The sequence below is a fragment of the Trachurus japonicus genome, chromosome 6, assembly GCF_045865225.1.
Source record: "Trachurus japonicus isolate A0001 chromosome 6, Traja_1.0".
Classification (NCBI taxonomy): domain Eukaryota; kingdom Metazoa; phylum Chordata; class Actinopteri; order Carangiformes; family Carangidae; genus Trachurus; species Trachurus japonicus.
In genome coordinates, this window is record NC_140912.1 from 1,238,776 (window position 1) to 1,256,474 (window position 17,699).

Here is a 17,699-nt window from a genome sequence, read left to right on the forward strand (position 1 = left end):
ATCATGATAATAAGACCCAGGTTGTAAATAACAGACTTAAATACTTAAATTCTGTTTTAGACCGACATTGAGTCTGTTGAGTTTTCCTCAGACAAAAACGTCAGCGACTGAGTACCAGCCGGGTCAGATAGACATGCTGACTGGTCCCTGTGGAAGTCAGGAACTTGAGCAACCGTGCAGTATTTCTAGAAAAGTTAGAGGGCAGCTGGAATAGCACTTAACAACTGAACAACCAGAGATTTTCTTAGGAGCTAAAAGAAGAATAAATATTTGACTTTCATCACTGTGACACACAGCTCTAAATGAATACTGTGTTTGCTCCATGTCTGCTGGATGTGCAAACAGCCTAACAACTACTTATAGTGAATTGCGTGTGGCTGTATGTGAGTAGTTGCACTGAAAATACATTTATTCATGGACTTAGGAAGAAAATTAGAAACTACATAGCTAAAAATGTTTTTCTCATTTGATAGTTGTTATAAAATTAAAGTTAAAAAGGTAAGACTCCTGAGTCCATCTGGACAAGTGACAAACACAGTAGTCAAAAACATGACTTATTTACCTCAACTTTAAATGTGCAGATGAATTTGCATCCCCCAAAGCATTTAACAATGATACAGCATCTTGCATGAATGTTCAAGGTAAAAGCAGCTCACAAAGGAAACACTGTAAGTTAACGTCATACGAGTAAATGTGAAGTTTGTGATTAACATAAATGTCAGTGTCAGCTACTTACTGTAAGTTGCCAGGGGACCAATAAGTTCAATGGCTTGAAGAAATGTTAAACATTAACTAACATCATATAGTTTCATTATCAGCCTGCATCAGTAACAACAGAGGAATATAACAATGGACCGAGTGCAGCTCAGTCTAAGATCTCAGCATATAATAACTAATACTGTTTTACTTTCCCTCATAAACAGTTAAATGTTTGTAATACAGGTAGTATTATTTCAGTTTAATCTTGAAATTCATGGTTTCACATACAGTATATCAAGGTTAAAATAATAATGTTTTTATTTCATATGTTCATATATTTCAAACACAGAATTTCAGTGTGTTACACTATGATATTACATTTGTATGTAGGGCTGTTGTCAGTGCTTCTTCCTCTTCCTTACAGTTAATGTTGTTATTACTGCCTGTGCTGATCTCTCCACCATGACAACCAAAAGCCTTTTCCTGTTCTAGTCTCTTATTATTTATCATACTTGTGACAGCACTTTCCACCTCTTGCATAATGTATGCTTCAAATCTCAGTCATACGTGTCCCTGGGACTTGAGGCTCTTTCTAACTGTGTTCATATGGATTCATATGTGCTTGTTGATTTTCATTTCAGTCTTCATGTGAACAAGCTAGAGTGTCTGTCATGTAATCGAGAAATTCAGCTTCTTGCATATTTTCATGCGTGACCTGTGCATCACCCAGCAGAGGTAGACGGAGAACAGACCTGCTAATGTCTAATTGACATCACAGCAGCAACATTACATAAACCTGACACTTTACACTCCACTTTCTATATCTAGGCTGACTGTCTGGAACTTACATACAAACTTTGTCATCTCATCAGACTCCACAGATGTGAATGTGACGAAAAGAAGAAATGGAAAAGAGGGTAGAGAGAGAGAGAGGACGTCAATCAATGTAGAGGAGGACAGAAACAAATGACTGCTGGCTGGCTGTCGCCATCACCAAGTGTGGTGAATGTTGCCATAGAAACAGGCCAAAGTTGAGGCTGTGGGCTAAGTTAGATGAAAATGAAAATGACATGTATTTACAGCTCAATAAATCATTTGGAAACATTTATAGATGACATTTTCAACTGAATACTGAAAACTGAATAGAAATGTAGATGTGATGAAAAGCTGATCAACTACACAAAGTGGCAACTGTGCATGGAGTATTAGAATAATTTTGGAAAAAGACGATAAAGTGAATGTAGTGTACATATACAGTGGATGCTACATTTTCTTGACTAATTACTAGTAGCTGCATAAGAGTTAGCTTACATATTTTTTGGATCAGCTGCTGTTGGCCTTGTTTTCCAGGTGTTTCTGATCTTTTCCATCTTGTTTGTTTGTCCCCAGGCCATACTCTGGGTATGTTTGTGTTTGTGTGTGTCAGTGCAGCTGGGCGTGGACTCCTGAGCTTCCTGTTCCCACCAGTCACCTCCCATAACTGATATTCATCTCACCATCAACACCACATGCTGCTGCAGTGTAAAGAGCCTCAGTCACACACAGAGGTTTGGTGCCTTCTATGTTTTTGGAACTCAGTTTTGCTATTTTGGATTTCTGACTTTTCCTGGTTGAGTGTCCTGCTTCTACCTGGTTTGCCACATCCAGCTGTGTTTTTCTCTACCTTCAAATCCTTATCTCACATGTCTGGTGGAATCAAGTCACCTGTGCTTTCTACCTGACATATCATCCATCCACGATCATTCTTAATAATAATTTCATAACAAAGGCACATATTATATCCAGCTATGCATGTATCAGTCTAGTCTGCAGAATCTCTCTGCCTGTCTGCACAAACACACATCACAGCAGATAACCCGAGGATGACCTGAGTTGATGAGAACTACTCTCACAATGTAAATTAAGTGCAATAAAACGTTTGTGAGCAAAAAGCCAAAATTTCTAGGGCTGCCCCGAATATCATATTTTGATAATGGAAGCTTCGCGGACATAAAATCGATCAAAATCGATGCCTACTCATTTCAATGTAACAATTGCCGATGAGAGGGCAGACCTTTTCTGCATGTCATTCCCCCTCTCTCTGCCCTCCCCCCCCCCCTTTCCTGTCTATCTCTACTATGGCATAAAAGCCAAAAAATATACTTAAAAAAAACAATTGCCGATGAGAACCGGTGTCAAAAAGGAAAAAAGGAACAAAACAAAAAAATCAATCACGTACTTCATGATCGATTACCATGGCAACAAACAAAACTTTGGATTTTTTGGGTCAGCCCTAAAAATGTCATTGTTCAACCTGCAGAGAAGTCAACAAGCAGAATGATATGTATTTCTGCTCCGCTCCGTCTGACCACAGTCACAAGCAGTTCAGCAGCCAACACTGATTGTTACAAACAAGCTAAAAATATACTGTATGTGCTGTGTGAAAGAGAATACATTTTGTGTGTATGTGTGTGTAAACGCAGGAGGACACACTTACTCCCTTGTCTACATCAACACTGTAAGAACAGTTCATTATTAGCATTATTTGAGATTATTCTCAGCATATAGCTATAACTGGAATTCTGCAATACTGTGAAATTGTAATCTGAATCTTTTACAGCCTGATGCCTACACTAGATAGACAGGACCCAGGTGATACTAGTTATTTCAGAGTTACAGAGGGTGTGTGTGTGTGTGTGTGTGTAACTGTGCTTCTGCACTCTTGATTTCTGGAGAGCTGTGTAGCGTCACTGAGGCCAAAACCGCTGCTGGATGATTAGTAAATCCCTACAAACTGTAGAGCAGCCAGCTGGTGTAGTTTTGAACTTTGGGGAGAGAAAGCAGTTAAAGCCGTTAAAAGCTAGAAAGCGATTAGTGTGTAACAATACTTACTGTATTTAAAATGACAAATATAATTCACCAGACTTCAGACACATGCTGATACCTGGAGGTAAAGATTTATAGTTGCTATTAACATGTCTATTGAGGATTCAGGATTTGGAGTTATGAGAAGCAGAATGCACTTTTTATGAATATTATGCAATACAGGAAAAGACACAACTGATCTGAGCTGATCTTTATCTAGTAGTCTGACTGCCGCTGGGTTCAGCAGACCCACTTCCTTTAGAAGTGTTCAAATCACCATGAAGACATGAAGCTTTAAGATTGAAAGATCTCTGTAAAGATATCTGTATTTTGTGTTGCATCTCATTTCTCTACTCTGTACTTGGACCGTTAAAAAGCTGTTCATTTCATGTATTTTCTTTGTGTCTGTTACAAATTCCCCTGTGAAACCAACAGTCGTCTTGAATAATGAATCTTGAGGACATGGTTAATCGTTTTAATAATAGAAATATTGGGCATTGTGTCAAAGGAAGTTAATCTTTGCTCAAAGGCACACTCCTGGGTGAAAGTGGCTTTGATAACAAGCGGCAGAATAGTGCTAACGCTTTGGAGGTCGAAAGAGCAAATCATTTTTAACGAATGAGGAAATGAGCTGGCTAGGATGACTCCTTATGAACAGCTTATCCACAGAGTGAGTGAAATGACTAATAACCTACATGAGTATATAAGATAAATGCGCATATTATGCTCGTATTTTATTTTTATTATTGCCATTATTTTATCCGTGTGCAGATGACATACGTAATGTGCATATGTGTAAATACAGTATAAGTTAATCAAACAATGGATCATCCGGTTCTTTAATCATTTCTTTCTCCTGAAATTACTGAGGATTTAGGAGCAAATGAACACCTGACTGAAATAATGCCGTTTCAATCATTATTTATCTAACAGACACAGATTAGCAGGAGAGAAGCCAGCTGAGAATGCCTACGATAACACAAGATGACACTGTTACTACGTAAAATTAAAAATGTATATCATGGACAGTATGATATGACACAGGCCGAAGTCGGAGCTTCTGATATGAGAGGTACTGTAGGTAAAATAAGTTGTAATGCTCGCTGTTAACATTGATTATATATTAAACAGTGATGCTAAACAGTTAACCAGCGATGATGCAGTCCAAGTATTCTAGCCAAGTTCCAAAGTAACTGTACAGTACTGTGCATCCAAAAATAAATCCATCTCTGCCTGCATCCACCCTTCCATCATTGCCCAAGTCCTTTACTGTAATTGTAAACTGTACCAACTACAAATTACAGTCTGCACATGTAAACTGTGTTTAGTGTTTCCTTGTTCAGTTAAGGAGTTCATTCTATATTGCATGTCCTATTTTCCTCTGGCTCTCTGTCTTTCTGCTTTAGTCTCTGCTCCACAAGAAAAAAAAAACACAAGATTAATGTATTTAGTCAATACTATGGTATATATTGTTTACTATCACTATAAATAGTAACTAATATTATGAATATTTGGTTAATGCTTCGAAGAATAGGGATGTTTGTAATCAGAACATTTTCCTTCTTTTAATTGAAGCAGAATCAGAATATGAAGGTCAAAGCGGACCAAACTCCCAGTTCTTTCATGTGTCTTTGCCTTTACAAAGTGTGAACCATGGGAGTCACTACTAGGCTCCCTGTGAATTTAGACAACCTTCAAATTCTTTCAAGAAATTCTTTGAGAAAATGTAATAACAAAGGAGTCTGACTCCAGTATTTACATCTACAGTACAGGCAGTTATGAACCTACTGTGGGAGGAGAAAACCCACACAGACACAGGGAGTACGTCCAAACTCCATGAATTTAATTTCACATATTTATCATTTCATACAGTGAATGAGACATTCATCATTGCATATTTACTAATTCACCAGCTCAAAAGAAACCTATACTGTAGGCCAAGTAATTGATAACCAACAAATAGTCATTGTGGCTGGGATAGGCCTGTTGTAACTCTTGAGTGTTTTGAGTCTTTTGAGGCCTATAAAGCATCTTCACTTTAGTACCAGCATGCATTGTGCTTGCTTCTGTCACAGTCTGACTTAATGCTTCTCTGTAGCTGGTAGTTTGTCCTCTATAATTTGAGGACACACAGTAATATGGATTGATTATTATGGAGAGACCCATTCCTAACACACTGATGCATGACACATCACACATCATGATGTCATCCCTTACAACTATATGAACAATACCCATGATGTAAAATATTCATTTAAAATGTACACTGAATAATTCATGGATGCAAGTATAATATTACTGTTTGCCATCTGTCAGAGGAAAGCAAGGAAACCATCAACCAACCTTTTAACAAGCAGGTAGGAAACACTTGTTTGTGACGTGATGATTGGCTTCATTTATTTAGGCTATGTTTGCAAATAAAAATGTGTAGCTGTTAAATCAGTGCATCATTTGTAGTGCACCATTTATTCATTATCTTTTTACATTCATGTGGAGAGAGAGGGGATGACATGCAAGTAAAGGGCCGCAGGTTGGATCTGAACTCAGTCGGGACCAAACCTGCACGGTGAGCACGCTGCAGGTGAGTCACCAGGTCACTCCACCGTTTCTAAGCCTGCAGCCATTTTGGGTTTGTTGTCCAAACCATTCTCATCAACACATCAATCTTCTTCAGATTTTGAGCAAACATTCACTTGGAATCAGGAACTGGTGAGATCTTGGGAGTGAAAGGTGAAAGTCATAGTAACCCCACAAAATTTGGTTTTGGCCTTGTGAATGCAATATCCACAGAACATATGACACACATGACGACCATAGTCTCATCAGTCCAAATGAAGCAGTTCCCCAAAGGTCATGGTGACCTCAGAAAACACCTTGTAGCCATTACCACAAGTAAACACAACAATTATGACGACAGTTCACACAAATGGTCCGTAATGACTCGGGACAAACAGGGATGTAACCTGAAACTAGTGGTGGAGGCAGAAAAAACCACAGGAGGTGAATCTAGTAAATGAACAAGAGTCAGTCATAATTATGTTTTGTTTTGTTTTTTTTGCCACATTTCATAGATTGATTGCTCCATCTTTGACACACTACCACAACAATTTTAAGTCAAGAATGACTGATGCAATCAATAAAAGGGTTTTTAGCTGCTAAATGCCCGACAAGCTTGTTACTAATGGTGTATGTAACAATTAGTTAAAAGCTGCTAATACACTGTCGAGCTAAAGGTAGCTGAGGAAAGGGGCGATTACAACACAGTAAGCTCCTCCCCTCTCACAGTACATATTTGATCCATTGTTCATGTAAAGTTAATGAACAGATCTGTGAGTGCCTTCACATTTGAACCTCCCTGAGGCCTGTGACTGAGCAGCAGGCCAGCTGTGGTCTGCTTCTTGTCCATCAGAACTTTCTTTGGCTACGACAGCATCAATAAAACCTAAGGAAGGCTGAGAATAGAAAGAGAACGAGGAGGAACTTGAAATTCAGCAACATGCAGCACTGGCCTGCAGCCCAGCCTTCCTTGTTGTCATTTCCAACTAAGCACCTCACTAATTATTGTACCGGGCCACCACTCATCCTCTCTCACACACACACACACATATACACACACATTCACTGAGACCAGAACATGGCTTGTAGTCTATGCAGGTAATGAGAGACTACTTGTGTATCTCCAGATGGATACTGTGTGGTCCTCACAAGTACCCATTAGTTTGAGTTTTGTCCTCCTGTTTTCAGAGTGCGGTTGGTTCTCCCTGAATATCTACAGCCAGATGTGTGTCAGATGTGGTCGACTCCACCCAAAGCACCTCTTTCAGAGCTCACACAAGAAGTAGATTAAAGGGAAACTTCGTTTTTTTTTTTCAACCTGGGCCCTGTTTTCATATGTTTTTCTGTATACCTGAGTGATGGATAATGCAATGATTGAGGTGGCTCCAGTATTGAGCCGGGCAGGCAGCCTGCAGCCCAGCTACTGTAACGCTCTTCAACCGGGCAAGTGGCTCCTGTCAAAGTTCGCCCTATAAACGTGCATTCTTTTCACACTGACAGGCTCAGATAGTAACAATTAGTGTCCCACAACATACTAGAAAGGAGAAATGAACCTATGTCTCTAGCTGGTGGTCGCTGTTTGTTGTGATCTGTGTCCAAATCTAGCTAGAAAGGCTAGTTGGTTTGCCAGAAATCTCACGATAACTCGCGGCAAAACACCGGAGGGAAATGGGTAGCTACTGTTACCTAGCAACAAAATGTTGGGCTGCTCTTCGCGCAGCTTTCACAGAGCTTTCACAAGTTAGGTCTAACAGTTAGCTGTGCTACAAACGTGCCGACCACAGGGTCTGCAGTGAGCACTTTGACCGGGATGACTTCCGCCAGTCAAAGCAGAGACGTGCTAAAGGTAGAGAAATACGTTCATTTCTCCTTTCTAGTATGTTGTCGGACACTCATTGTAACTATCTGAGCCTGTCAGTGTAAAAAAAAAAAAGCCCGTTTATAGGGCGAACTTTGACGGGAGCCACTTGCCCGGTTGAAGAGCGTTAGCTGGGCTGCAGGCTGCCTGCCCTGCTCAATACTGGAGCCACCCCAATAACTGTATTATCCATCACTCACGTATACAGAAAAACATATGAAAACAGGGCCCAGGTTGAAAAAAAAAAGAAGTTTCCCTTTAAGGCCTTTGGGAGAAAGAACTGGAGGGGACCCCTGGGCCTGGAAGAATGGCAATACAACTACGACAGAAACAGAATTACTTTAGTTTCAGCATGTATCTGAACTGCAAAAGAAACGAGCCAAATATCACTTGGGGTATGACTGACAGCACACACACATACAGTTTCCAAATATAAACCTCAGACTGGAAGATTAACTCAACCAAACTCAAATCCTGCTCTCTGCGTCCTCTCCGTCGAGGTAAAGACAGGACCAGCGGTGAAGACATAATCTCTCCATGTTGTTCACACAGTCTGTTCACACTGACCTGCCAACAGCAGCAGGCAAGCAACCAATCCCCTCCCCTCCCCACCTTCACCCCCACCCCCACCCCCGCTCAACACACACACACAACACACACACATATATATCCACTGCACAGCTGTCCACTCTAAATGTAGCTTTAGTGAGACGCACATATTTCAACAAAATTAGTATAATCCAGAGTAAATATCGCTTAGCCAATCTTGTTCAAATGGATTACAAAGAGGAACCGTTCCCTTTCCAAATCCTCCCTGCAGAAAACTCAATTTGAACATTGTTTATACTATAATCTTGAGCCTTGTAGTTTACATTAGTGACTGTAAAGCAGTCACTTACCAAAGCCAGTGGATCAACATCTCTATAAACACACTCAGACTATTAATGGCATTCTTAAAAAAAACAAAAAACATTTGCTATAATTTCATATTTTGAAAATCCATGAACTCTGACCTCATCAAAATACATTTTTAAAACGACAAAAAGAGATTATACACCAACATTAAAATACATAATATTTTAATGAAAAATTAATTAAACAATAATTATCAGTCCTCTATTCTTTAGGGCCTGTTGCTCTGCCTTTGCTATTTCTAATATGCTTTATCACTCACTTCCTATGCTCTATTTATATCACTGAAGGTAGGCTAAATAACCAAAACTCCATACAATGCAATGCCTTACAGCCTCCACCGTAATGAGTTGAATCAACAACTGTTTCTAAGACAAAGTTGATAATGAACTGACAAACTGAGTTTATATCAGTAATTATGGGTTGTATACACAGGCTGAAAAGTGCCTGACTGGAATGAGTTGGTTGATTTCAGAGCTCCTGAACTGATTCTTCTGCAGTCTGAGGATGCTCTTTGATTTTCCAGTTTTACCATACAAGATGTTCTGTCCCCCCACTTTAAATCTGATGCGTTTACCCAGGCTCATTCTAACTAATTCACTCTCTACTTTTATCAGAGAACATTTTTACACAGTGGTTTCACTTGCTGTAGTAAAATCAACTGTTCACATGCTGATGTCAGTGTGGTGTCTCACCTCTGTTACAGTAAACTGCTGCTCTGTCCCAACACAGTTAATGTTGCTATTTTCCTCATCACAGTGACTCACTAACTGCTGTTGTTTTAACATACACTAGTTCGGCTCCAGCACTTTCACTGATTTGGGCTGTTTAAATGTTCTGCTTTTACTTTTAGCTTTGCACTTTGCGCCGGCTTCTCTCCCTGCCTCTCTTTCTCTATCTCTCTGTATCTTGATCAATATGAACTTCAGAGTGTGCTGGTTTTCTATCGCTGTGGTCATGTCTTTTATAACTTCAGTGTCTGCCGTCTTATTTTTGACAAACAGGACACCAGACCTGCTCTATACTCAGGTCCTGTGTGCAGGACACTGACTATGATTACATGCACAGCAATACTCTGGTATTAACCCAAATACCATCATATAATGAAATAGCCATTGCCACGTAAACAGCAGTTTTTAATACCATAGTTGAGGTGAGGTCATATTCAGGGTTGTATTAAGACATGTCTGGTTCATGGCTGTTAAACTAAAGGTGTGAAAACTAATGAAAACATGGTTTCTGGGGAAGGGGGAGAAATACTTGCTATCCATAATTTTTTTTTTTTTTTCAAAGGAGGTTAAATCGAAAGCAACTGGACTTAGTTATTTGTCTAGGAAGACGTTTCACCTCTCATCCAAGAGGCTTCATCAAATGAGAGGTGATGAGATGAGAGGTGAAACGTCTTCCTAGACAAATAACTAAGTCCAGTTGCTTTCGATTTAACCTCCTTTGAAATACTATGACCTGGAAAAATGAGAATATGCACCGGCTATACATAATGTTTTGAGAGAAATTATAAAGTGTTTGAATGGAAATACAACAGTGTGTCATGACTTCAGACATCATAATGCTGCTACCACTACTAGTGTACACTATTTATTCAGAGTACACTGAGTAACTTGTATCCTGTAGCTGTCGAACACCTGATTCGAAATATTAAAATAAAATGAAAACTAAGACAATCCATATGCATCATGCACATGCAACACATCCAGTGTGTTCCTGGCCTCCGGATTGGCTCTAAAGTATGTAGGATCAATGTTTGGGTTCAAATAATACAGGAACTTTTAACACTAAAACTAAGCACTGCATTTTGATGATTACAGATGCAGCCATTTCTCATGAGATGTTATTTAGCTGTATTTTAATCTACCTGCTAGCATTAGAACACTACCCATCCTTTGGACAATGAACAACCAAATGCAAAACAGTTCGGCAGACATCCATGGACCCAGATACGCAGATGGAGGGTACAGAGAAGATGTGAGGATGGCAGACACATACGAGTGATGGGGGATGAGAGAGAGAATGGGAGATGTCAAGGATATGTGCCCACATGAAGGCAGGATGAAAATAAGAAGCCCATACAGCCTGAGTGGAAAGAAAAGAGCGAAGGAGAGTGAAAAGGGCGGAGGAGAGATTGGTAAGTGAATGTTGATACATGGTCTGGTCTCTAATCAGCTCTACAGGGTCTAATTAGAGCTAAAATAGTCACATTCTGTAATCATACAGTCCATCTATGTCGATGTACATACAAGGGTGGGTGCACTCCTTGACCCTGACATGTGTCCTATTAAGTCAAATGATATCTTATTTTCTCCCAGAATTTTATTTCTGTTGAGACACATTAATTTGTAATGTGAGTTGTGAGTTGTCAGTGGCCTCAGCAGGACATCTATTGCTAGGGAGAGTCGCCATAAAACTGAATCATCTCCATTTTATAGACAGTTTGTCTTACAGTTGATGGTTGGTTTGAGCCCAGCTGGGAGCAACAACTCCTCAAAGACAAAGAACACTTTCTAATGCTGTCAGGAAATGATTTAACAACATATGAACTTTATTCATCTGTAGCCTACTGATATTTAAATTTTAAAAGTACATGTGGTAAATAACAAAGAATATGATCACTTGTTCATAACAAGAAAGGCAAAAAACATTTTTGCATCTGACATTAAAGGGATAGTAGCATTTTTTTAAAAGTGGGGTTGTATGATCTACAAATAGCCCCTAAGTACTTTAATTGCAGTAGAAGACTCTCTGCACTCCTCCTGTTAGCAATGCCAGCCCATAGCCTTGCCCAGAGATTTACAACATACAGTGTTGTGAACAGACCCAAAGAAACAGCTTATTTTCACGGCCTAAAAGAGGTTTTACCTGGAAAAAAAAATACACAGTTCCATTGTTCGCTATAATATTTTTTTCCAGCCCTTCAAAGTGCAGGAAAAACGCAGTTTTTATTTGGACCTATACCAACTCACGTATCCCTCCGTCCAGGGTTAGCGGCCGCCGATCAGCAGTTGGTTAGGTCCAAATAAAAACTGTGTTTTTCCTGCACTTTGAGGGGCTGGAAAAAATTATATTATAGCAAACAATGGAACTGTGTATTTTTTTTCAGGTAAAACCTCTTTTAGGCCACGAAAATAGGCCGTTTCTTTGGGTCTGTTCACAACACTGTATGTTGTAAATCTCTGGGCAGGGCTATGGGCTGGCGTTGCTAACGGGAGGAGTGCAGAGAGTCTTCTACTGCAATTAAAGTACTTAGGGGCTATTTGTAGATCATACAACCCCACTTTAAAAAAAATGCTACTATCCCTTTAATGTGTTTATATTTACTTGTCCTAACTGATTTCACATTTCAACTAGCTCCAACTTTACCAGCTACAACAGTTAAATACTGATAATCCAGAATTAACAATCTAATAATGTCAGGCTGACGTTAGGCAGCAAGCAGGTGGTTAGTTTACAGCTGATTATTATGCTTCTAAAAGCTCCTTAAGTCTCTTTTTTGGTGGAATGATATCTACAAAATACAAAAACATTTTGGCACGGACGCCACATTGGCAACAGTGAACAGTGAGTCATTTCTATTACAATATTTTTGCCAATGCTCGGGGTCTGGACCGACACTGATAATTGACCGTTGTCAGCACGTTGATCCACAGCTGCACTCCTCCTCCGCTCCTCCTGTGGGTCAGTCCCTGTCGTTTCACACAAAGGCTAGCATGCTGCCTAAATTGGTTGCCGTGGAGAAGAAGCCACTGGGAGGAAATATCAGAATTATCTCATGTGAACAGTGAGTTCACTCAAAAACTTTTCTTTTTGCCACCGATACCCAAACAGAGCCTCAGCATCTCCAAGTGAGATGGCAAGTGGTGTATTTTACATCAGTCTACAATGTGGAGGTGGGACTACACCACGCTTCTCTCAGCCACAGACTATTTGCCACAGGTGATCAGTTTGAAGGTGATCTGTGGCTACAGCAGTATTACTCATGGACCAAACACCAATACATAAACAGAAATGTTTTTTTCTAGGCTTTTTTAGGCCTTTTTTTTGAGAGAAAGTGTGAAAGTCACAGAAAATTAGAGTAGAGTGTGATACATGCTCTATGGGGTGAACCACCAGACTGCTCACATATTTTCAATGAAAACTGGCCAATATTGATTAGCGTCCGATCAATCAGGGCTTCCCAAGTAGGGAAATGTCCCTACCGTCCATTTGCAAACCTAGTCCCATGTGAAGATTTATTTATTCACTTATTTATTTATTCATTTATTACACAACAAGAAACTTCTGGGTTCGATTCCCGAGCATGGGGCTTCTCATGTTTTCCCTTTGCCTGTGTGGGTTTCCTTTGGGTTCTCTGACTTCCTGCCACAGTCCAAACACATGAGCACTACTTCTCCAGGCTGTAGCCCATCCCCATCCCAACATGACCCTGCATGGATAAGCAGTATAGCCAATGGATGGACTGATGCTCAACCTAGCTTAGCACAAAGACGGGAACCATTTGTAGTTTTAGTGGGAAAATGTTGAGTATTTCACGTTCAAGTACAAGTTGCTTACACTAAGTTGTCGCCAGTGAGCGCAGGTTCTACACAGTCTCTTGCGCACTGTCTTGCTGTTGCTCACTAAGAAACACCAGATGTAACTTTCCTTTCGACAAAAATGTTTTACTGCACAAGTAGATGGATGGAGGATTTGCTCTCGTTGCAGTTCACAAATCACACCTACAAGATGTTTATCAAAAGAGAGAGCCTTGCTGCTTACCACAAATGGAAATTTGGAAGAAAGTTGACATGAAGCACCTTTCTATCCATGTAGACACAAGCCTAGAGAGGCTTGATGCAGCGTTTTGTGAGGGGCAAGGTGGTAAGGGCCATGTCATTGCTTACACCAGCTGTAGCTCTTCTCCAATGGAGAGGGACAATTAAAACTACATCTCATTTATGCTCCATTAATATTCATTAACAAAACTGACCAGGCTCTGATGTTGGCTCCGGAGAAACAGCTGCAGGAAACCAGTAGAATGACATGGCACAACAGACAGGCCTCAGACTGGATGCTGGCTGGAAGGGGAGGGTGTCAAATGTTTGTTGAATAATATTGTACATACTGTGTCCCATTTCCTAGAGCAATGCCAAAGCTTAGAGCACGGTGATGCAGTGGTTAGCATACCTACTGTTTCCTTTGTGAATGTATTTTTCTGATCAAATTGAATGGCTACATGGTCAAATCAGGTTGAGCTATGTAACAGCAACATCAAGTCCATGTTAAAGGGATAGTTCACCCAAAATTGAAATTTCACTCTTCTACTCACCCTCATGTGGACTAAGGGCTGGGAGAAGTTTCAGAGTTATCCGTGACTTCTCTGAGTTACAGGGGGTCTCGGCGTAGCAGTGCATGTCCATATAACGGTTGCAAATGGATACCAACTGTCTTCGTAACAAAAAGACACACCAAAAAACATCCAAATACCTCCATGCTGCTCGTATGTAATGTCCGTCTTGTATTGAAGCCCCGAAATGCGAAATTGTCCCGAAAAAAATTTAATAAGTCTATATTTCAAGCTTGTTTGTAGTGGAAGCTTCTCGAAGCTCCTCTTCCCGGTTCGTCAAATTTAGACGAACTGGGAAGAGGACAGACCCTGGTTCGTCCAAACTTGACGAACCGAGGAGCTTCTGCCACAAACAAGCTTGAATTAAAGACTTATTTAATTTTTTTCGGGACAATTTTCGCATTTCAGTGCTTCAATACAAGACGGACATTACATACGAGCAGCATGGAGGTATTTGGATGTTTTTTGATGTGTCTTTTGTTACGAAGAAAAGTGGTATCCATTTGCAACCGTTATATGGACATGCACTGCTACGCCAAGACCCCCTGTAACTCAGAGAAGCCACAGAAATTTCAATTTTGGGTGAACTATCCCTTTAATGGCCAGTTCTGAATGCTGACAGGGAACCACGACTGATGCAATGGGAAAAAAAGACTCTTGGTTTATTCTGAATGAAGTTTCTAGTCTTCTTTCGGATTGGCACATACAGCATATCAGCATTTTTCTATTTCTTTTTCTATTTTTCTGCAGGCTTCTAATACAGGCAGATGCGCAAAGCTGACTTTGAAGGTGACACGTGCATGACTACATCAGAGCAAGTACCTGTAACCTGACAGAAGTGAGCGCTCCCTGCTGCAGTCGTCTCTGAACCTTTGTGTGATGAGACTTTAGAGACAAAGAACGTTTCTTTTGGAAGTAGTTACAAAACAAATCATCTCGCCACAAATGGTGTCAGCATCAATTTACACCACATTTCTTTTAGCATTGGCACTGGTATTAACTACAATCACTCTATATCCTCCAATTACTCAATGTTGCTGTGCCCGCACACAGGTAGAGAAACCAGATCTGGTACGATCAGGTTTCACAGGATTCCAGGAGCCCCACTCATGGCCCCCACCTGCCCGCCCTATCAACATGTGAGCTCTACTCTACCACCTGTCTGCTCTGGTATAAACAGACACCGAGGAGCCCTTTCAATGGCTGTGGATAGAAAGAGGGATTGACCTTTTCCCCCCCTCGGTGCCTTTTTTTTTTAACAGCAGTAGCATTATGGTCCAAGAAATAAATGTAAATATCACCGATCTGGTCAGAGATAATTAAAACATTTGTCTGCCTCCAGGCTCATGCTGAGATATGGAGGCTCGATGCTGTCAGCATCCACTGGGTTTAATAAAGACATCTGCCCTTTTATTTGACAGAGACGATCTAAAACTCACACTTAACCACACTTAAACATTCACAGGCACTCGGAGGTTTGTGACTAATACAGTTTTGATTTAAAGACATGAAACAGAAGGCGATGGTCTAAGCAAACAAGGAGTCATCTGAATGACTGAAAAGGTTAGTTTCAAGATTATGTATCAAGATGTGGACATATTCTGCTGCCTTCTGCTCTTGTTGCAGGCTATATTAAAGCCAAGAAAAAGTAAATATGGTGTATTAACTAAAGGTACAGGATAACTGTAACCCAGAGCTAATTAGATAAATGTGAGAAGAGTCAAGCTACAGGCCCAGATCGAAATCCACAGGGAGAGCTATTTTTACTTTTGCCACTTTCTTCCTTCAGTGCTCTGAATGTATACTGTGTATTTGCCCAGCTCTGTAATGATGTCAGTAATGTCTCCTTACACGTATCTGCCTGTGTGCTACAATGTCAACTAGATGTGTTCATTTCAGGGAGTACAGCGAGCGCAAGCTTGCACCCTGCGAGTGACCCAGACAGCCCCTGTGCGCCGTGTGGAATCGGAGTGGAAAGCTCAAAAAACACTTTCTGCACAACGCTGAGCTACGGAAATTCAAACAAAGTGAAACAGCCATGACCTGGGAACATGGAAACAGGGTTGTTGTGCCACTACATCATGTTGCAGTTCAGTCTCTGCTTCACAAACCGGAGGTGTGTGATTAGGAAGAAGTAGACCCATCAGACGGCACTGCTATGTTGCATTGTGGGATATTAAAAAAAAACAGCCCTTTATTAGGAACTACGAGTCAGAAAGTCAGGACATCTCAACCTCTGCTGCTTCAATATATTGTGGAAATGGCTAGAATAGCCCTTTAATGTCTAAAATATATTATGTGATTTTAATATGTTTGACACAGGATTAGCGAACTGAATAGAAAGGGGGAGAGGGCAGGGAAGAAAAGAGGAGAGAAGGAAAGGGAAAGGTGAGAAGAGCAGAGAGGAAAGCAGGAGGAGGAGAGGTCGGCCAGGCCACACCTAAATGTGCTCTGGATTTTTTTTTTTTTTAAACAACGTCTCTAAGCAGATTCACCGGCTCCACTTTCTCCCAGGAGCTGTGATGATCTCAGCTGTCAAGAAGCAGCCTGGACACAAAGTGAGGGACTGGAGGCCTGTGTGTCTGTGTAAACAGTAAAACCAGGAGGTGTGGGCAGTCGGTCAGCAAACTGACTGAATTAGAGTTTACGAGTTTACAGTTATAGTCTGGATTTATGTTGTTTCTTGACTCAGTGTGTATCTGGAGCAAACACATAACACTACTAGGCTACTACTATAATACTAATACTGATAGAGAAGGATAGGTGAGTGTTCAAAAGCATTAGCTTGCTTTTCTGATCTCAGACATTCATGCAAAGAAAGCTCTGTGTGTGTGTGTGTGTGTGTGTGTGTGTGTGTGTGTGTGTGTGTGTGTGTGTGTGAGTGTGAGAGAGAGAGAGAGAGAGAGAGAGAGAGAGAGAGAGAGAGAGAGAGAGAGAGTGTATATCTCTGACCATTGGATCATGCAAATATGAGTCAAATGTTTTACCCAGCCAGGCAGGCACAGTGTAAGATTGAGGCGCGGCTGGAGGACTTGCCTCAGTGGACACTCAGCAGCTGTTAATTACACACAGCCGGGGTATATTTGTGCTACTACACAACCATAAGTGAGATGATCGCGCTAAGAGGAAAATCACTCACTCATTTATTAGCGTTTCTAACCAAGCAGCTAAAGATGTACATGTATGCTACCCGCGCGCCCGCTGCTCCCCGACACATTAGACAGCGAGAGAAAGAAACGAGGCGACTTACTTGATTGAATTCACTCCCACATGAGCTTCAGAGGAGCTGTGAGAACGGTGCAAGTAGTTGTATTCTTCAGCAGCCGTCCGTGCTGAGTCCTAATGACGGAAATCCAGCGTTGGGGAGAGCGGCTGATGGCTGCGGACCGAGCGAGAGCGAGAGTGAGCGTGCGACTGACTGTCTCAGCGGGGAGGAGAGGTTTCTCTTCAGCACCACACCACTTTGAACAGCTCCCGCTGACGTCACTGTCT

The 17,699-nt window shown here is 40.9% G+C and overlaps 1 protein-coding gene across 2 annotated transcripts in view; it reads right to left on the reverse strand.

Moving 5' to 3' along the window:
- smpd3 (sphingomyelin phosphodiesterase 3) overlaps positions 1-17,699 on the reverse strand; it is an 83,648-nt gene that overhangs the window by 45,235 nt on the left and 20,714 nt on the right. Inside the window, exon 1 of one of the 2 annotated variants that reach the window (XM_085778208.1) lies at positions 17,458-17,679. The exons of the other annotated variant lie outside the window; for it this stretch is intronic. The gene's annotated coding sequence lies outside the window, so the exon portion shown is untranslated. Of the gene's footprint in view, positions 1-17,457; positions 17,680-17,699 lie in introns of those variants that run through there. 2 annotated transcript variants of the gene reach the window in all.